The sequence below is a fragment of the Gossypium hirsutum genome, chromosome A04 (assembly GCF_007990345.1).
Source record: "Gossypium hirsutum isolate 1008001.06 chromosome A04, Gossypium_hirsutum_v2.1, whole genome shotgun sequence".
In the NCBI taxonomy this organism is placed as follows: Eukaryota; Viridiplantae; Streptophyta; class Magnoliopsida; order Malvales; family Malvaceae; genus Gossypium; species Gossypium hirsutum.
The window spans coordinates 5,502,020-5,524,654 of NC_053427.1; the positions used below are offsets into that span (position 1 = coordinate 5,502,020).

A 22,635-nucleotide genomic window follows, 5' to 3' on the forward strand; every position below is an offset into this window, starting at 1 on the left:
GCTTGGAAGAACCTTTGCTTTTTAAAAGAAAATGGTGGCTTAGGTTTTCGAAATTTGAGTCAATTCTATATTGCGTTGCTTGCTAAACAAGGATGGTGATCTGGAAGGATTGTTGGATCGAGGGGGGTTGAATCATTGGAAAGGCAAATTAATCCAGACAATGCACAACTAGAGTTAGTATCAGATCTTATTGACAGGGTGAATAGAAAATGGAAGGAAAATCTGATTAGTAATACCTTTTAGCCGGAGGTTGCTCGGAAAATTTTACAGACCCTATTATCGGAATTAGATCACGAGAACTTCCAAGTCTGGAGGGGCGAACCGAGTGGTGAATTCTCAATCCGAAAAATGCTAATATGGAGCCTAGCAATTATTTATTACAGACCGAAAATAAGAAGTTTTTTTGGAAAGCTATAGAATCTACAACTACCATCTAAGATTACAGTCATAATCTGGCGTATTGCATGGAATTACATCTCTACTCTAGCCAATCTAAGATATAGAAGAATAGTGACGGACGCCGTTTGTCCTCGTTGTGGTTATTGGGAAGAAGATTGCCATCACATTTTCAGGCAATGTCCTGTAAGCATAGAATTTTGGCAATTATTAGATTTTTCATAGATCACAAATATTATACAACAAAATTTCTGGGAGTGGCTTACCGCGGTTTTCGAACAAGGATCAGATGAACAGTGCAGATATTTTTGTTATACTTTATGGTTGCTTTGGTACTCTAGGAATCAACTTATGCATGAAAGAATATACTCATCAGGCAAAGACCTCGCACAAAAAGTCCAGTATCACATGGCAGAATATGAAGGGGTCAGAGCAAAGCAGAGTCTATCGAATATGGTGTATAAACAAAGAACTGTGGAGAACCTACCGATTATTAAGATCCAGTTTGATGCTGCGTTTGATATCAGAAACTTCAGATCGATGACTGGGCTGGTGGTTAGGGGAACGATGAATGAGTATTTGGCCTCGAAATCGTTTCTTCGTACTAATATTGCATCTCCGTTTGCAGCAGAAGCATATGCAGGGTTAGAAGCAGTTAAGTTAGGGATTGAAATGGGCTTTCAGGAAATACAAATACTTGGGAGATTCATTAACAGTAATAAAGAAATGCCAGTCAACCACAACCGATTATTCAGTTATTGGAGCAATAATCAAAGACATTCAGGCCAAGAAATCGTGCTTCCAGAAGATAGAGTTCAGGCACATCCAGAAAATGGAAAACACGAGCGCTCACAATATTGTGAAGGATACATTGAAGAGAAGTGAAAGAGCTTACCTTGAAGATGTAGAGATGAATCGCCATAATAGTGGAGTCACAGAACAATGGACAAGAAATCCAGATTAAGAAGACAAAGAGAGATTTTGTTTTTGAAGCAGATAGCAAAAAAGAAAACTTTGGGCAATGCTATCGTCAGACGGATGGAGCAAATGGGACGGGTGAAATGAACAGACGAAAGGCTTAATGGCTTCCAACCGTTGAAAGATTGACTAAGGGGTAATTTAGGCTTCAATTTTCTAGGTACAATAATTATCGCCCGACATACTGTTGGTTTTTCCATTTCTTTTCTTTTATTGTTTCTTTCTGCTTTTGATAGTTTTCTTTTAATATGTAATAGGCCGAACTGTTTTTTCTATTTGGGCTTGTTTTAATAGGCCTGATTCCTTTTGTCCTTTCTTAATTTTTCAATAAAATCCCAGTCAATCATTAATAATAGCGGATAAGCATGACTTAAAAACTCTAGAAACTAGGAAAACTCAACCTACTCTCTCCATGGTGTTTTTGGTTTCTTCTTGGAACAAATAACTGAAACATAACTCTTGGTGCAGTGTATTCAAACACTAATATGGCTATGGCTATGGATTCTGGGATATGATTTTATGAGCAGATTTTAAAGTTCCCGAAGAGAAAATTAATAAAAAGAATATCTGAAATTTGAGACAGTTAACCATTCAAATACCAACAAAGATGCTGACATTTCAATTCTATAAATATACAAATCCAATCAAATCATTTACATATACTCTCTATATTCTTCAATTTATCAGAACATTCATAACATTGAAAACTGATAAAAATTTTAAAAAAACTGAACCTTAAGCCATAGTCATGTTAGAAAGCCTGCTTGGTGTTGGCCTGAAATTCCACCACCTAAGTGTCATCTTCCGATTTGGTGTTATTGCCCTCCTTATTATCTCTTTGTTTCCACAATATCTCTTCGTGTTCTGCCTTGGCACCATGTAACCATGCTTGCTACATGGTGCCGAACCCGGTTGGTTCGAACACGTACACCTCGGTCGCAGTCTAGGAGACGACGACGAAGAAGACGGTGAAGCCATGTAACTTCTTCTACGACTCCGATTCTCCTCCTTCACATCTCCGGCGGTTCCCGGAGTTTCTAAACCTTGTGTAGTTTGTTTCTCAAGGATGGTCAACTGCATATTGTGGAGTAGGTGATCTTAGTGTGTGTATATATATAAATAGAAGATTTGTTGGTCTTTGATTGTTCATTTTGATTTTGTGAAGCTTATATAGATGCTATTATTATGATTATTACTATAATTTTGACTCGGTATTTCCTGGAAGGCTGTTTCTTATTGGGTTTGGGAGACTTTTGACCAAGTTCTAGAGCTGTGATCATCATGGCCGTATACTTTTGACTGCTGATTTTGATTTCCACTATAGATGTTCTTTCGTTTGGTACTCGGTTTGAATTTGATTCTAGGTGATAGCATGAATTTGATTATATTTTGTTTGTTGAATGAGTAAATCTTTATATATTATAATAAAGAATAAATTAATTTATTTTATTAAAAAATTTATTTATTTTTATTACTTAGAAATTGATGTAGTCGACAGAATAATTTTATAGTGGCATGTGACATACCACATATATTTCATATTGATATACAATGACTAAAAATAAATAAATTTTTAATAAAAAAACTAATTTACTTTTTATTTAATGTATTTATCTATTTTTTGAGTATAAAAAATAATATAATCTATTTTTTAATCCACTCTATCATAATTTTAATTTAGAAAGATGTTAAATGTGATTATTGAGCCACATCTTAGGTGGGGAAACTATCAAACTCACCAGTAATATCGACGTGTTTGATGATTAGATTAAAGATTCCTTTTACGTTTACCGACCACTAATCTAACTCTACTGTTAGAATTTTGACACGTTCTACACCAAACTTCTGGTTTAACTTACATTTATTGGTTAAAAATATGCTCCAAGTGCCCCTACTTTTTATACATTTGGAATTTAGTCATTTTACTTTTATTGGTAAAAGGACCTCTGTAGTCTCTCTCAATTTCAAAATTAAGCAAATAGGCCCCTTTAAAAATATTGAAGCAATTTAATCTCTATCGATTTCAAAAGTGAGCAACTAAGGACAATTAATCACGACGTTGAGGTTTTTTGTCAATTTGCTGAAAGTTTGATTGGTATAATAACAAATTTAGATTTCAAAGCTTACATATTTTGTCAATTTGCTCCTAATTTAACAAATTTAGCCCATAAAATTTGTGTATATATATAAATGTTGAGGCTATATTCATTGAATTTTTTGGCATCAAGGTTAAAATTACAAAACATGTAAACATCGAAAACTAAATTTGTTATTGTACCAATCAAAATTATGTATAATTGATGGAAGGCATTAACGTCATGGTTAATTGTCCTTAGTTACTCACTTTCGAAATTGATAGGGATTAAATTGCTTCAATCTTTTTAGAGGGGCCAATTCTCTCAGTTTCCAAATTGAGAGGGACTGGAGTGGTCTTTTCACCTACTTTTATTTCTAGAAGTTTAGGGTGTGTTTGATAAACTGAAAAATTAAGTGTTGAAAATTTAAGTATTGAATTTTTAATAATGAATTTATATTATAAAATTGATTGACATGTTAATAAAAATTAAACATTGAATATAATTATTTTGTTTGATAATGATAAATATTGATGTTTGGAAATTTATTATTTCAGAATTTCAATCTTATTGATATGATATTATTTATTTTATTTTGAATAGTTTTGGATAAAAGTCAAAGATCAAATTTGAATATTTTTAATTTTTAATAAAATTAAGAAATAATTTATTTTAAAAATAAAATTAACTTAATATTTTCCAAATTAATATTTAACAACTTTTTTTTTGTTGAAAATTTTATATTAAGTAGAAATTTATTGTGGTTATCAAACAAAATTAAAAAAAATGTGAAAACATTCTTTTTTCAATGAAATGAAAACTATCAATGGTTTATCAAATACACCCTTAGGCCTTGTTTTTAAACATGTTTGGTAATTCAAAAAGAAAAAAATAAATTATAGAAAATTTTCAACGAAAAAGGGCTTTTTTACCCAAATAATATAAAAAAATAATCCATTATGAAAATGGTATGAAAAACATATTAATTACGAAAATAGGCATTTGTTATAATGTTTTGACGGCGTCGCTTGACATATTGGCAACACTAGACTAGAATGTGATGATTTAAAATATTTTGGGATCTGATATGAAAATTTTCCATTTTGATTGACTGCTTAAAAATGGTTTAAGGACAGTTACCAAACTTTAAATAGGGTAAATTATTTCATAAACCCTCATTGTTTATTATTTTCTTTTATTCCCCTTCAACACCAAAAATAAAGAAGTCTCTCACCAATTAGTCCAAAAAAAATTTTCTATCAAAAAATATTTTTTGTAAAAAAGCCGATTCCAACTGAAAATAAATTTAATTTTTTTCGTAAAATAATTTTTATGTTCAAATTATGTCTAACATAGCAGTTAACAGTATTCATAGTAGTTTTCTTTCGCTCACATTATATTTGTGAACTATAAATTTAATTAATAATTATAATTTATACATAATAAGATTTTTCTAAAACTTTTATAATTGTAATTTTATATCGTGTTCGTAAATCGAATTATAATTATCCTTATTATCAATTTGATTTACGAACATAGTATAAAATTATAATTATAAAAGCTTTAGAAAAATCTTATTATGTATAAAATATGATTATTAGTTAAATTTATAGTTTCTAGATATAATGTGAGCAAAAGAAAATTATTATCAATACCGTTAACTATTATGTCAGACATAATTTGAATTTTTTTTCTAAAATTAAATAAAATTTATTTCCAGTTGGAATCAGATTTTTTTATGAAAATACATTTTAGTAGAAAAAACTTTTTGGATTAATTGGGAAGAGGTCTCTCTATTTTTAGTATTGAAGGAGAATAAAATAAAATAATAAATAAAGAGGGTTTATGAAGAAATTTACCCTATTTAAAGTTTGGTGCCGTTCCACCTGAAAGCCTTTTTTTTCAGCAGCCAATCTAAATGGGAAATTTTATATCAGGTCCCTAAATATTTTAAGTCATCACATTTCAGTCTAGTGCAGCCAGTATGTCAGGCGACACTATCAGAACACTGTAGCGAATGCCTATTTTCATAATTAATTTGTTTCTCATGCCTCTTTCGTAATTATTTTTTATATTATTTATGTAAAAAACAGCGAAAAAGTGTAGGAAATGATAAGTAGATAAAAAGTTACTTATCACTTACGGAAATTTTTTAATTCTTTTTATTTTAATTCTTTTAATATTATCATTTAATTATTTTACCTTAAAAAATTTTAAAAATTACATTTGTCAAAAAGCCTAATCATACTCTGCATTTATTTTTAAGAAATATATCAAAAAAAATTATAAATTAAATTATGTACTTAATATTTCAATTCTCAATTTTTCAACACTTAATTTTTTGGTACTTAAATTTTCAATTGATCAAACAACACCTTAGTCTCTCTACTTTTCCAATTTCAAAATTCATATCCAATGATTAACATCATTAAAATTATTTCTATTAAATTTGACATTTTAAAATAAAAAAAATACTCACTTGATAATCATGTAACGAGAAAAATGATGTTATAATGAATATAAATTAATAGAAAAAACTAACTATTTTAACAATGCACTTGCACTTTGAAATCTAAAAAGTAGATAAATTTAATTCCATGGAATAAAAATAGGGGGACTAAATTTCAAATATACGAAGACAATGAGGATCTGTGTCAATGATTATTTTTAACAAAAAATGTTATTTCCATATAGTGTCAATGATTATTTTTGGTCGAGGTTATTCAAGTTTGTCAATAAAATTTTCGAGTTAAATCATTTCATGTCTAAATGGAGGGTGAATTTGATATATTTTATTTTTTATAATTAAATCAAATTTAATCGAATTAAATTTGAATTAATCAAATTAAGTTTATAAATTCCAACCAAAATTGATTGATATATTGTAAATCAATTAAATTAAATTCCACATTCATTATACTATAAACGAAATTAGAAAGACCAAGCACATAGCCTAATTTTTTTTATATAAAAAAAAAGTATATTTATTATTTTAACTCAATAGTCTAAAAATTCCTATGGATGACATATTCAATATGGAATTCCTCTAAAATTTAACCATTAAGGGTTCTTTCAAAAGACAAATTATTATGATTATACTTCTTGATATAATTTTCAAATTTGTTTTACTTCTTTCAAAAGTATTTGCTTTTTTTTTTCTTTAATCTACTGCTTTCTTTGCTCAAGAAAATGACTAAAGGCATCTAATCATCAAGCATTGAACCTAGGCATACTTATTTCTTAAGAAAAAAAAACATATATAAAAAATAAATATTTATCTAATAAATATTTATCAAAGCTAATAAATATGTTGTCATTAACAACACAAATCTAATAAATATTTATGATATTTTAATTATTTAATGATATTTCACAATTTTTCTTGTCATTGATACGTAATTTTGGTAATTTTACTCTGAAACTCAGGACCTGAAATTCTAACCCTAATTCCTAAATCCCGAACCCTAAATCATGAACCTTGAACGCAAAATATCGAACCTTGAATATCAAACCTCGAACTCTAAACCCTAAACTATGAACATGAACCTCAGAACATGGAACCTTGAATATCAAACCTCAAACCTTGAACACCAAATCATGAACCTTAAACCCTAAACCATGAACCTAAACTCAGAACATGAAACATTAAATTTTAAATATTGAATCCTAAACCCTAAACATTAAAGTCTAAACTCAAACCTTAAATCTCAAACCCTAAGTTTAAGGTTTAGAGTTTGAAGTTTGAGTTCATGTTTAGGATTTAGGGTTTGAGGTTCGAGATTTAAGGTTCTAAATTCAAGATTTGAGGTTCTTGATTCAAGATTTAAAGTAAAATATTATGTTGTAGAAGCCCAAATTACCCGGGCCTGATTATATCAAAACCCAACCAAACGTCTAAACCCACTAAAACCCTTAACCCATGACCCATTTACATCTACCCAAACCCATTACAAAACCCAAATATTAAACCCAATTCAAAAGCCATTAAGCCCCCCCAAAAAACCTAACCCCCAAAAAAAAACCTAACTCCCCCTAAAAAAAAACCAAGAAACCCTAGCCACCTAGCCACTTTCCCACTTGCCCCATTTTTCCTCCCATTTTTTATATCCATTGTCTACCACTACCACCTACAAAATAGAAAAAGAAATAATAGAAAATCATGTAAAAGATCGCTATAAAAAGCCATTCAAAAATCATGTAAGGGGGGATTTTTACAAAGATTGAAAAAGGAGACAAACACAAAAATCCCTTCAAATTTTGAACAAAAAAGAAACATCAATAAAAAGGTTGCATCTTTTTCTTTTTTCCTCTTCTTTCGAATCTTTTTTTTTTCTTTTTTTTGTGTTGTTTTTTTTCTTTCTTTATATATACATATATTGTTAAAAAAAAATTTACCTTTTTCGGCCACCGTGGGCAGTGGCCGGCGATGGCCGGCGACCAGCGGAGACCGACGATCGACCGGTGATCGGCCCCCCCTTGGCCGGATTTCCTTTCCCCCCTCCCTTCTCTCTTCTTTCCCCCTTCTTTTTTTAGGTATTTTATATATATTATGTATATATTTTTTAATGCCATTAGTTATATATTTCTTATGTATATATTCTTAAATACTATTATATATACATATATATATATTTTAAATACCATATTGTGTATATATTATTATTACAAATTATTACTATTGCTAGTATTATTATAACTATTATTATATTAGTGTATATTTTATGTACATATGTATATATATATTTGTACATATCATTATTTTATATTATTGTTCTAAATTTTTTATGTATATATTTTTTATGTACGTTTTCTAATATTTTCTTTTATTGTAGATATTATTATTATTATTACATACTTTTATTATATGCATATATATATGTATTTTTATGTACATATTATTATTTTATATTATTATTACCAAATATATCATTTTTCCTATTTTATTACTAGTACATGATTTGTTTTTATTTTGTAAATATCATTATTATTGTTATTCTAATATTCTAGTATTCCATGTTAATATTTTTCATTAATGATATTATTTTTTTTGCGTCTTTTATCTATTTTTAATTTCTTACTTTAGGAATATTTTTTCTCATGTTTTAATTAATTTCAAAAATAAGGCAATGTACCGATTTAATATTAAGCCATCGATTTCATCGTTATGTTGGGTGAAATTCGTCTGCTTGTGTTAAAAAAACGGGACACCCTTTCTAAAAAAAATCGAAAACTAAAAATTCTCATTTTCAATCGGATCACGATTAAATATTATATTGAACTCGTATTTTTGAAAATCAAGTCAACACATGTTTATGAGATACCAATTTTGGGCGTCGCGAGGGTGCTAATACCTTCCTCACGCGTAATGACTCCCGAACCCCAATTTTTCTCTGGACTTTCATGTAGACCTAAATTTGGCCTTCTTTTTGTTTTAAAATAATTTTATTAGGTGTCCGATCACACCTATAAAAAAGGATCGGTGGCGACTCCCTTTGTTAATAAAATCGAAAGTTGGTTTTCAAATGTTTAATAAATCGCCACAATTAGCGACCAAGCGAAATTTTTTTTTACGTCGCTACAACTGGCGACTCCACTGGGGACCCTTTTTGAGAGTCGAGTCGAATTAAACTCGCGTTGTCAAAATTTTCAAAGTTCCTTGTTCAAATTAACATTTAGTCGTGATCTTCAAATTTTTTGTTTTCAAAAAAAAATCATGCATTTGCATCGTGTTGTATTTATTCTAACTTGTTTTATCCGGTTGTTTTTCAGCTTTAAATTTTTGTGATTTTAGTTTTGGTTTAGTTTTTTAAATAAAACGTAAAGGTTTGCAAGTTTCTCCCCACACACCGTGCACGTGCATTTTTGTTGCATAACATGAGCTCTATACCCGGGCTCCGTCCCTGTTTAAGTGAAAGTAAACGCTACGCCTTCGTGAGTTAACTCGTCCCTCCGCACAGGCTAGTGAATACTTTCAGGTTACATATGACTTATGCTTTCGTGAGTTAACTTGTCCCTCCGCATAGGCATAAGTAAATGTAATCCCTCGAATTGATCTCGTAAGCCTATGATGGGCCATGACCGAGGCTCTGTACTAATCTTAGTAGATGATAGTACAAACGATTTGAGTACCCATCTAGAACCAAAACCGATTCGAGTACCCATCTAGAACCAAAACCGCATATAGTGAACCATACGAGCCATCCAACTAGAGTCGTGCCAAACCTCCATCCGTTTACTGGTCACCGAAATAAGTACACGGGAAAAGCACATCTTACCTTCTATTTCTTTTACATTTGTGCTTTCTAAGCAAGGGAATCGAGTCCACTGGACCAAGTAGCTTAATTTGTTAGATTTTCCACAGTTTTTCTCTGTTTACATGTGTTGCGCTAACCAAGGTCGTTTGTCTGTATTTCTATTTTTCATCATGCATCGAAGGCATCTTGTTAGGAAGGTGTTGATTTGAGATTGGTTGCCAAAAACAGGTTTCTAATGGAGGAGTCAATTATACGAGTGACCGAAACGTTGTGTAATAGACTCCTTTGATTAAGGAAATGCCTAAATAGGGGCTATCTTGAAATTAACACCAAATTTTTGCATATTCATTCATGACTGACATTCATTTGACATTCATGCATTCATTCATGCATCCATTCATTCATTGCATATCCCATACTCGTTCGCTGAGGTTAAAACGTACAATTCGCAGTTGCAATACCACAAGACTGGAACCACGTCATCCGTATAAAACGCGCTGACAAGCTAGAGTAATGGAGGCTGAATTCAATGAGAGAATTGAAAGGATAGAAAGGGCTCAAAAGGAATTACAAGAGCAACTGGCCAAATCGCAACAAGAAATGAGAGACCTAATGGTGAGATCTCGAGAGGAATCACTCGAGCAAAGAGATCAGATGGCCAAAATGATGGAGATGATGACAACTTTGGTCAAAGGAAAAGGACCCGTGCAGAACCCCGATGTTATGGAACTTCAGTCAAGAATTCACCACGATCAGGATCCACTCTATCCCCCGGGATTCACTCCACCACCCGCATATACAACACAAAGAGGGTATACTCAAGGGAAACCTACAGTCTTGGAACAACGACCTATGCCACCTACTCCACCCACTAATCTGGGGCAAGGAATATTCGTGTCGAACCCAGGGGCAAGCCTTGCTGATCCACTAGTTCCAGATCTGGACGACCCAGCAGAGGTAGCCAAGTTGAAATTGGATAATCATGATGCAAAATATAGAATTCTAGAGGAAAGACTCAAAGCAATAGAAGGCACTGAAGTCTTCTCCGCACTAGGTGCCAAAGAACTCAGTTTGGTACCTGATCTAATCTTGCCTCCGAAATTCAAGGCGCCTGATTTTGAAAAGTATGATGGGACAAGGTGCCCAAAAGCACATCTCATCATGTTCTGTCGAAAAATGACCGGTTATGTGAACGAGGATAAGCTACTCATACATTGCTTTCAAGATAGTCTAACAGGGTCAGCTCTTCGGTGGTACAACCAACTTAGTAGAGAAAAGATTCGATCTTGGAAGGACTTTGCGTCTGTATTCTTTGAGCAGTACAAGCATGTATCAGACATGGTGCCAGACCGGATGACCTTGCAAATGATGGAGAAAAAGCCATCAGAGACCTTCAGACAGTATGCGCAGAGATGGAGAGACGTCTCGGCCCAAGTGGAACCCCCACTAACAAAAATGGAGATAACCGTTCTCTTTATCAACACCTTAAAGGCGCCGTTTTATGACAAACTAGTGGGAAGTGCCACGAAAGAGTTTACGGATATTGTAATATCTGGTGAGCTCATAGAGAATGCCGTCAAGAGCGGTAGAATAGAAGGTTCAGAAGGTTCAAAAAGGGCAGCGCCTATGAAGAAGAAAGAACCAGAAGCCCACGTGGTGGGAATGGAAAACCGTTATGCCCCTAATCCATATCTAAATCAACCCTGACCTCGAAATTATCCACCTCCAAATTTTTATTATCCTTCTTAAACCCCTTACTACCAAACACCACCTCCCTCCTACCCCGTATACGCCATGAACAACCAAAGACCCGTCACCACTTTTTCACAAAACACTGCTCCAGTTCAAAACCAACCCAGAAACGAACCAAGACCAACAAGGCCCAACCCCGAGAGGCCACAATTTACTCCTATCCCTGTGTCGTATGGGGAATTGTACGAAAAACTCTTGGAGAAACAATTGATATCTCCCCATTACATGGCCCCCCTTAAACCTCCATACCCGAAATGGTACGATCCAAACGCTAGTTGTGCATACCATGCGTGAAACCAGGGGCATTCTACTAAGAACTGTCTTGCTTTCAAAAGGAGAGTTCAAGGGCTCATCGATGCAGGCATTTTGCGATTTGATGGTACTGGCAGTACGACCGGGAATCCATTCCCAAACCATACCGAAGGGAATGTGAGCGCAGTAGGAGAAGAGGATAAACGACAAAGTAGAAGATGGGTTTCTGAAGTAAGAACACCTCTGCAGAAAATCTGGGAGGTACTAAGTGAGAAAGGGTTGCTCTGTCGTGTTAACGGAGTATCCAAAGGAAAAGATGCAAAAGGTCACAGTTTTTGCGAGCTCCATGGTATTGGGGAGCATAACATTTAGTCCTGCGAGGAATTCAGAAGTTTACTGCAAAGTATGATGGATAATAAGGAGATTGGGATTTTTTGTAAAGCCAAAGAGGCCGATAGTGGAGAAATATGTGCCTTTGACAATCAATCATCAGGTTTCCCATATAGTGCCGATCGACCATTCGTAATTTATTACGATGCAAGGAAGGAACCGGTGAAACTAAAAATGATAATTGAAGTACCGTCTCCTTTCCCTTACAAGGACAATAAAGTAGTACCATGGAAATATGACGTTAATATCGTTACACCTGAAGATGAAAAACCCAAAGCCATGACTGGAAGCGTCGGGGAAGTAGGTCATTTCACTCGTCGTGGAAGATGTTATTCGAAGGAGATAAAGAAGAACAGTGACTTGAAACAGAAAGGAAAAGCACCGATGCACGTGACCGAAGATGAGAATGAAACTGTACCTGAACAAGAAGCTAAAAAGCCTGTGGACGAGGAGGAAGCACAGGAATTCTTAAAATTTATCAAGCACAGTGAGTACAACGTGGTAGAACAATTGAGTAAGTAGTCAGCGCGAATCTCGGTATTATCTCTGCTATTGAATTCAGAACCACATCGGAACGCTCTGCTGAAAGTGTTAAATCAAGCTTATGTGGCAAACAATGTATCCGTTGAAAAACTGGATAGATGGATGAACAACTTAAATGCGGATAATTTTATTTCTTTTAGTGATGATGAAATACTGTCCAATGGTAGAGGCTCAGTGAAAGCATTGCATATCACAACCCGTTATAAGGGCTATATAATACCGAACATGCTCATCGACAATGGATCGGCACTCAATGTCATGCCTTTGGCCACACTTTCCAGGATTCTGATGGATTTGTCTTATCTAAGACCCTGTCATTCTACAGTAAGGGCATTCGATGGAACAAGACGAGAAGTTATGGGAAAAATCGAGATCCCTCTAGAAATGGGTCCCTACATATATGATGTTGAGTTTCAAGTCATAGACATTACACCATCATACAATTGTCTCTTGGGAAGACCTTAGATCCATTCTGCTGGAGCAGTCCCATCATCCATCCATCAAAAGGTAAAATTTATCATGGATGGCTGTTTGGTCACTGTCGAGGGAGAAAAAGACATTGTAGCATCTATTTCTGCCGACGCACCATATATTGAAGTGAGTAAAGACGCTCTGGAATGTTCTTTCCGATCTATTGAATTTGTCAATGCCACATTCGTCGTTGAGGGAAACAGAATTCCCGAGCCAAAACTGTCGAGAAATACCAAGATGGGTGTCAAGTTGACTGTAGGAAAGGGATCCCGAGCAAGGAAAGGTTTGGGAAGGTACCTGCAAGGAATAGTCAGGGCTCTAAAGCTAGTACATCACAAGGTTCGATACGGTTTGGGGTTCCAGCTGGACATGCGTCAAAGAAGAAAATAGTGGAAAAAAGATCAGGAGAGAAGGATTGCGAGAACTTTGGGCCGAGAAGTAGAATGGGAGCCCATAACATACCCTCCTTTGTCAAAAACATTTACATCTGCGGGAATGATATACCCCGGACAGGATAATATACAAAGCACGTTGTTTTTAATTGAAAGGGGTCTTTAGAATGTCAGTATAAATGTCATTGACAAAGGAAGTGAAGCTATTAAAGATGTTTCAACGATACACCATTGTCCTCCGGGTTTTATGTTGAACAATTGGACTGCCGAGGACCTTCTTGTAGTTTATAAGTCTTCAGAGTAATGCTCAAACATTAACATTCTATTGTGTCCTTAGATATAATAGAATTCTTTTGCAAGAGCTTGCATTCACTCTTTATCATTTAAATGAATATCAATGAAGATGCATTTTATTACGATCTTTCACATTATCACTAATTTCATAATCATCTCCTCATTTCATAGCCTATCTGGACATTTGCCTCATACCATGCCATAACATTTCGTTTGTTGGTTCCAATACTTGGATGCCCCTCTATAGTTTCCTTTTCCATTCAACTTTCAGGTGCTCGGATATCAACAGCATGAACAAACCCGTTACGAGTCCTGAAATCGATTTTGAGAAGGCTGTTTGTTTAGGAGAATTTGAAGTCAAAGAAAATGCTGAAGACTATGTCTCGTCCCCTGACTTGCTAAGAATGGTGAAACAAGAGGATAAACAGATTTTGCCTCATCAAGAATCTGTTGAAATAATAAATCTAGGAACTGAAGAAAGGAAGCAAGAAGTGAAGATTAGGACTTCTATTTCAGGGGGTACCAGGCATAATTTGATAGCTTTGCTCCGTGAGTACAAAGATGTATTCACATGGTCATATCAGGACATGCCAGGATTGGATGAAGATGTAGCGGTCCATAAGCTCTCATTAAAGCCAGAATGCAAGTCCATTCAACAAAAGCTAAGACGGATGAGGCCTGATATGTTGTTGAAGATAAAAGAGGAAGTCAAGAAGCAATTTGATGCTGGCTTCCTACAAGCCTCCAAATATCCAGAATGGGTGGCTAACATAGTCCCGGTACCAAAGAAAGATGGCAAAGTACAAATGTGCGTGGATTATCGTGACCTGAATCGAGCAAGTCCTAAAGATATTTTTCCCTTACCACACATTGATACGTTGGTGGATAACACAGCAAAACATTCATTGTTTTCTTTCATGGACGGATTCTCGGGGTATAATCAGATCAAGATGGCCCTGAGGATATGGAGAAAACTACCTTCGTAACAATGTGGGGAACATTCTGCTACAAGGTGATGCCATTTGGGTTAAAGAATGCTGGGGCAACATATCAGAGGGCTATGGTGACGTTATTCCATGACATGATGCATAAAGAAATAGAGGTCTACGTCGATGATATGATTGCTAAGTCCCGAGGGGAAGAAGAGCATGTAGCGAACCTGAAAAAGTTGTTCGACAGACTGAGAAAGTTCCAGCTAAAGCTCAATCCGTCCAAATGTACGTTTGGGGCTACTTCAGGAAAATTGCTTGGCTTCATTGTCAGCAAGAAAGGCATTGAAGTTGATTTAGATAAAATAAAAGCCATTCAAGAGTTACCATCCCCGCGCATGCAAAAGAAAGTCAGAGGATTTCTAGGGAGATTAAACTATATCGCCCGATTTATCGCTCAACTTACCAACCAATGTGACCCAATCTTTCGACTCCTTCGAAAACATAATCCCGGAGAATGGAACGAGGAATGCCAAGTGGCTTTTGACAAGATAAAACAGTATTTGTCTAATCCTCCAGTGCTAGTACCGCCAATGCCGGGAAGACCATTGATATTGTATTTGACTGTGTTCGAGAATTCAATGGGTTGCGTACTGAGGCAACACAACGAGTCAGGAAAGAAAGAAAAGGCGATCTACTACCTCAGCAAAAAGTTTACTGAATATGAGGCAAAGTATTCGTCCATAGAAAAATACTGTTGCACTCTGGTTTGGGTAGCTTGGAGACCTAGGCAATATATGCTGTATCATACGACATGGCTAATTTCAAAGTTGGACCCAATAAAGTACATGATGGAACCACCCGCACTCTCAGGAAGAATGGAACGATGGCAGATCTTACTATCAGAATATGATATCGTCTATGTGAGCCAAAAGTCGATAAAAGGGAGTGCAATAGCTGACTTCTTAGCAACTCGAACAACGGAGGAATACGAGCCATTGAAATTTGATTTCCCAGATGAAAACTCAATGTGCATTACAGAAAAAGAATGTGAGTCATCAAAAGAAAAGTCATGGAGGATGAGCTTTGATGGTGCATCGAATGCATTGGGGCATGGGATTGGAGCAGTCTTAGTATCACCATAAGGGAACCATTATCCGTTCACTGCCAGGCTGAATTTCTTTTGTACCAATAACATAGCGGAATATGAAGCTTGTATCATGGGACTTCGTGCAGTAATTGAACGAAACATCCAAACTTTAGAGGTATACGGAGACTCAACATTAGTGATTTATCAGATCCGTGGAGATTGGGAAGTGAGGGATTCAAAATTAGTCAAATACAGTGATCTCGTGGCAGGGTTGATTAAAGAATTCAAAGAAATAACTTTTAATTACTTTCCACGAGAAGAAAACCAGTTAGCTGATGCCCTGGCCACTTTGGCTTCAATGTTTAAAGCAAACAGAGAAACAGAAATAATGCCTCTTCAAATGAGCATATATGAAGTCCCTGCACATTGTTTGAGAAAGAGCCAGATGGGCAGCCATGGTTCCATGATATCTTAGAATACATTAAGAATCAAAGGTATCCCGAGCAAGCAAATGTGAACGACAGAAGAACAATCAGAAGAATGGCAGCGGAATTTATTCTTGATGGGGACATCCTATACAAAAGAGGAAAAGATCAGGTGCTCTTGAGATACGTGGATACAGTTGAAGCCAGAAAAATACTTAAAGATGTCCATGAAGGAATTTGCGGGACACATGCCAATGGTTTCACTATGGGCAGGAAGATTATAAGACTCGAATATTACTGGCTGTCGATGGAAAACGACTGCATTAATTTCGCACGAAAATGCCACAAATGTCAAATTTAAGGGAATAAAATTCATGTAGCCCCTTTGCCCATTCACGTCATGACTTCTCCGTGGCCTTTTTCTATGTGGGGCATGGATGTTATAGGGCTAATCTCTCCAAAAGCTTCCAATGGACACAAGTTCATTTTTGTAGTCATTGATTACTTCACAAAATGGATAGAAGCCGCATCGTTTGCCAATGTGACGAAGACTGCAGTTTGCAGATTTTTAAAAAAGGAAATCATTTGTCGATATGGTTTGCTTGAAAGAATCATCTCAGATAACGCCTTGAATTTGAACAACAAGATGATGAAAGAAGTGTGTGAGCAATTCCAAATAAAACATCATAACTCCTCACCCTATCGCCCAAAGATGAACGGAGCCGTTGAAGCAGCCAATAAGAATATTAAAAAGATTATTGGGAAAATGACCGAGACATATAAAGACTGGCACGAGAAGCTACCATTTGCTTTGTATGCATATCGTACATCTGTGCAGACATCTACGGGAGCAACTCTTTTCTCTCTGGTCTATGGAATGGAAGCTGTGCTACCTATCGAAGTTGAGATCCCCTCTCTACGAGTCTTAATAGAATCAAAACTAGAAGAAGCAGAATGGGTTCGAGCTCGATATGACCAGTTAAACCTTATTGAAGAAAAACGTCTGCAGGCAGTCTGCCATGGACAGATGTACCAGAAGAGAATGATCGCAGCCCATGACAAGAAGGTATGACCAAGAGAATTCCACGAAGGAGAACTCGTGCTGAGGAAGATTCTCCCAATATAAAAAGATTTTCGAGGAAAATGGGTGCCAAATTGGGAAGGTCCATACGTCGTAAAGAAGGCATTCTCGGGCGGAGCTTTGATCCTCATCGAGATGGATGGGAAAGAGTTACCGAGTCCAGTGAATTCAGATGCTGTAAAGAAATATTATGCTTGAAAAAGCAAAACCAAGATGAAAACCCGAAAAGGGCATATAAAAAAAAGAAAGAAAAGGGTGATCAAGGTGAAAACCCGAAAAGGGCGTCTTGATTAAACACAAAAGATTAGGATGAAAACCCGAAAGAGCATTCTAATGAAGCAAACCCGGGCTTAAAGAACAAGACGTTTTGAACGGTGGGTCAAATAGTGAGACTACCGTATTTGAAGCATTTCTGAAAGCTCGAAATCTTTTACGCAAGAAGCCATGCTCGAAAAGATTCTTGATTGAGGAACGTGGAAGAGTTCATGCATTGAATATCTAGAGCATTTGTATGTGTTGAATGCAATCCCTTTTCTCTTTATGACACTCTTTTACTATCATTGGTTAACTTTCTTTGTTTGCTACATTTGAAATAAATAAATGTGAGGTATCCCTTTGTACCTACCTGACCATTTTCATGCATCTCATTATGTCGTTTATTTTCATGATAAATAGTGAAATGACATACTCTAAACAAAAGAAATGTTAAGCATTACCAGGATAAGAACTCGATAAGTACAAGAGCTGCAAAGCAAGGACAAAGTTCAACCAGGGGCAAGAGAGCGATAATTGAGAAACGCAGATTGTTCGTGAAGCCTGAGGACAAGTATAGGGCCTAAAGAGAAAGTCAAGAGTCGAAGTATTGAATACAGGTCATCGCAAAAATCATGACGAAGAAGGACATACGATAAACATGCCTAAAGCTCATAGCATAATCATGTAGGCATAAAATCATTCAAGACAAACATGTGCATATCATGATAACATCATGCATGACATATACAGGTACTCTAGTAGAGCAAGAGGATGTGATGATAGCTGTACTGAATCAAAGGAAAAGACACCCGAATTCTACCAAAGGACAGGTTTTGGTATTTTGATGTTTTTAATTCATGCTATTCAAGGAAAATCAACTCATATTGCGAGAGATGAGTTGAGCCTCAAGACACGTTGAGGTATTTTTAATTGTTGTTTTCAAAATCAACTTATATTGCGAGAAGTGAGTTGAGCCTCGGGGCACGCTGAGGTATTTTTAGTTTTAAATTGACTCATATTGCAAGAGGTGAGTTAAGCCTTTTAATTTTTGTTTTTCAAAATCAACTCATATTGCTAGAGGTGAGTTGAGCCTCGGGGCACGCTGAGGTATTTTCAATTTTTGTGTTTTAATTTCAACTCATATTGCAAGAGGTGAGTTGAGCCTCAGGACACGATGAGGTAATTTCAATTTCTGTTTGTCAAGAATCAACTCATATTGCGAGAGGTGGGTTGAACCTTTTAATTTCTACTTTTTTCAAAATTAGCTCATATTGCGAGAGGTGAGTTAAGCCTTTTAATTTTTGTTTTTTAAAATCAACTCATATTGCTAGAGGTGAGTTGAGCCTCGGGGCACGCTGAGGTATTTTCAATTTTTGTGTTTTAATTTCAACTCATATTGCGAGAGATGAGTTGAGCCTCAGGACACGATGAGGTAATTTCAATTTCTGTTTGTCAAGAATCAACTCATATTGCGAGAGGTGGGTTTAACCTTTTAATTTCTACTTTTTTCAAAATCAGCTCATATTGCGAGAGGTGAGTTAAGCCTTTTAATTTTTGTTTTTCAAAATCAACTCATATTGCTAGAGGTGAGTTGAGCCTCGGGGCACGCTGAGGTATTTTTAATTTTTGTGTTTTAATTTCAACTCATATTGCGAGAGGTGAGTTGAGCCTCAGGACACGATGAGGTAATTTCAATTTCTGTTTGTCAAGAATCAACTCATATTGCGAGAGGTGGGTTGAACCTTTTAATTTCGACTTTTTTCAAAATCAGCTCATATTGCGAGAGGTGAGTTGAGCCTCAGGTCACGCCGAAGTATTTTCAATTTTTGTTTTCATTATTATGTTTTTGAAAGAATCAACTCATATTGCGAAAGGTGAGTTGAGCCTCGGGTCACATGTCGAGGTATTTTCAAATTCTGTTTTTAATTTTTACTTTTCCAAAACCAACTCATATTGCGAGAGGTGGGTTGAACCTTTTAATTTCTACTTGTTCAAGAATCAACTCATATTGCGAGAGGTGGGTTGAACCTTTTAATTTCTACTTTTTCAAAATCAGCTCATATTGTGAGAGGTGAGTTGAGCCTCGGGTCACATGTCGAGGTATTTTCAAATTCTGTTATTCAAATTCTGTTTTTAATTTTTACTTTTCCAAAACCAACTCATATTGCGAGAGGTGAGTTGAGCCTCAGGGCACGCTGAGGTATTTTCAATTTCTGCTTTTCAATTCCTACTTTTCAAAAAAATCAACTCATATTGCGAGAGGTGAGTTGAGCCTCAGGTCACGCTGAGGTATTTTCAATTTCTGTTTTCAATTTATGTTGTTCAAGAATCAACTCATATTGCGAGAGGTGGGTTGAACCTTTTAATTTCTACTTTTTCAAAATCAGCTCATATTGCGAGAGGTGAGTTGAGCCTCGGTTCACATGCTGAGGTATTTTCAATTTCTGTCTTTCAAAAAAAAAATTCAACTCATATTGCGAGAAATGAGTTGAACCTCAAGACACATTGAGGTAATTTCAATTTCTGTTTTCAAAATTCAACTCATATTGCGAGAAATGAGTTGAGCCTCAAGACACGTTGAGGTAATTTCAATTTCTGTTCAAAATGAATTGAGCCTCAAGACACGTTGAGGTAATTTCAATTTCTGTTTTCAAAATTCAACTCATATTGCGAGAAATTAGTTGATCCTCAAGACATGCTGAGGTATTTTCAATTTCTGTTTTTCAAAAAAAAAATCAACTCATATTGTGAGAAATGAGTTGAGCCTCAAGACATGCTGAGGTATTTTCAATTTCTGTTTTTCAAAAAAATCAACTCATATTGCGAGAGGTGAGTTGAGCCTCAGGACACGCAGAGGTAATTTCAATTTCTATTGTCAAAAAAATCAACTCGTATTGTGAGAGGCGAGTTGAGCCTCAGGTCACACGCCGAGGTATTTTCAATTTCCGTTTTTCAATTTCTGCCTTTCAAAAAAAAATCAACTCATATTGCGAGAGGTGAGTTGAGCCTTGGCTCACGCGCTGAGCTATTTTCAATTTTTGTCTTTCAAAAAAAATAAACTCATATTGCGAGAGGTGAGTTGAGCTTCAGATCACACACTGAGGTATTTTTTCAATTTATATTTTTCAAAAAAATCAACTCACATTGCGAGATTTGAGTTGAGCCTCGGGTCACATGTCGAGGTATTTTCAAAATCTGTTTTTCAAATTCTGTTTTCAAAAATCAACTTATATTGCGAGAAGTGAGTTGAGCCTTGGCTCACGTGCTGAGCTATTTTCAATTTCTGTTTTTTTTTTCAAAAAAATTCAACTCATATTACGAGAGGTGAGTTGAGCTTTTTAATTTCTGCGAGAGTTGAGTTGAGTCTTTTAATTTCTGTTTTTCAAAAATCAACTCATATTGCGAGAGGTGAGTTGAACCTCCAGTCACATATCGAGGTATTTTCAAAATCTGCTTTTCAAGTTAAGTTTCAAAAAATCAACTCATATTACGAGAGGTGAGTTGAGCCTTGGCTCACACGCTGAGCTATTTTCAATTTCTGTTTTTAATGTCTGTTTTTAGAGAGTCAATTCATATTGCGAAAAATGAGTTGAGCTCAGGATCACATGCCGAGTAGAGAATAAAGATTGAAGCTGAATGAAAACGTCAGATTCTGTCTCCTTAAAGTTGCAGTGGAGTTGATCGAGGGCATCAGATCTTGCCTTTCTGAAGTCGCAGAAGAAAAGACCACAAACCTTATCTCACTGAAGCGATAGAAGAGTAGATTGAAGTTGTAGATCTCACCTTTTTGAAGTTACAGTGAAGTAGATCGAAGCCATAAATTTCATATCCTTGAAGTTACATTGGAATAAATTGAAGCTACAAGGCGTATATCATAAGATGCAGTGGAGTGAACCAAAGCTACAAGATGCGGTGGACTAAAAAGGGACTAACTAAACAAGAAGAGTTCCAAAGCAAGTCAAGACCAAGCAAGACCGGACAAATTTGGTCTTCCTTGAAAGTCTCTGCTCTATTCCCGTTGCACGACAATAAGCAAATAGGGGCAGCTGTAGAAGCCCAAATTGCCCGGGCCCGATTATATCAAAACCCAACCAAACCTCTAAACCCACTAAAACCCTTAACCCATGACCCATTTACATCTACCCAAACCCATTACAAAACCCAAATATTAAACCCAATTCAAAAGCCTATTAAGCCCCCCCAAAAAAACCTAACCCCCCCAAAAAAAGAAAACCTAACTCCCCCCCAAAAAAACCAAGAAACCCTAGCCACTTAGCCACTTTCCCACTTGCCCCATTTTTCCTCCCATTTTTGATATCCATTGTCTACCACCACCACCTACAAAATAGAAAAAGAAATAATAGAAAATCATGTAAAAGATGGCTATAAAAAGCCATTCAAAAATCATGTAAGGGGGGATTTTTACAAAGATTGAAAAAGGAGACAAACACAAAAATCCCTTCAAATTTTGAACACAAAAGAAACATCAATAAAAAGGTTGCATCTTTTTCTTTTTTCCTCTTCTTTCGAATCTTTTTTTTCTTTTTTTTGTGTTGTTTTTTTTCTTTCTTTATATATACATATATTGTTAAATTTTTTTTTACCTTTTCCGGCCACCGTGGGCGACCGACGATCAACCGGTGACCGGCCCCCCTTGGCCGGATTTCCTTTCCCCCCTCCCTTCTCTCTTCTTTCCCCCTTCTTTTTTTAGGTATTTTATATATATTATGTATATATTTTTAATGTCATTAGTTATATATTTCTTATGTATATATTCTTAAATACTATTATATATACATATATATATTTTAAATACCATATTGTGTATATATTATTACAAATTATTACTATTGCTAGTATTATTATAACTATTATTATATTAGTGTATATTTTATGTACATATGTATATATATATTTGTACATATCATTATTTTATATTATTGTTGTAAATTTTTTATGTACGTTTCCTAATATTTTCTTTTATTGTAGATATTATTATTATTATTATTACATACTTTTATTATATGCATATATATATATGTATTTTTATGTACATAT

General features: G+C 35.2%; 1 long non-coding RNA gene across 3 annotated transcripts; it reads right to left on the reverse strand.

The window, feature by feature from the left end:
- Positions 1 to 203: 203 nt before the first annotated feature.
- LOC107903545 (uncharacterized) lies at positions 204 to 2,509 on the reverse strand. 3 transcript variants are annotated; one of them, XR_005925409.1, is made up of 3 exons: positions 2,109 to 2,509; positions 663 to 1,000; positions 204 to 580 (listed from the first exon to the last, which is right to left on the reverse strand). It is a non-coding gene; the product is annotated as an uncharacterized lncRNA (long non-coding RNA). The 3 variants fall into 3 exon arrangements; XR_005925408.1 differs by lacking the exon at positions 2,109 to 2,509 and adding an exon at positions 1,292 to 2,086 and having other exon boundaries at positions 663 to 1,012; XR_005925407.1 differs by lacking the exon at positions 2,109 to 2,509 and adding an exon at positions 1,292 to 2,083.
- Between the last annotated feature and the right edge of the window lie 20,126 nt (positions 2,510 to 22,635).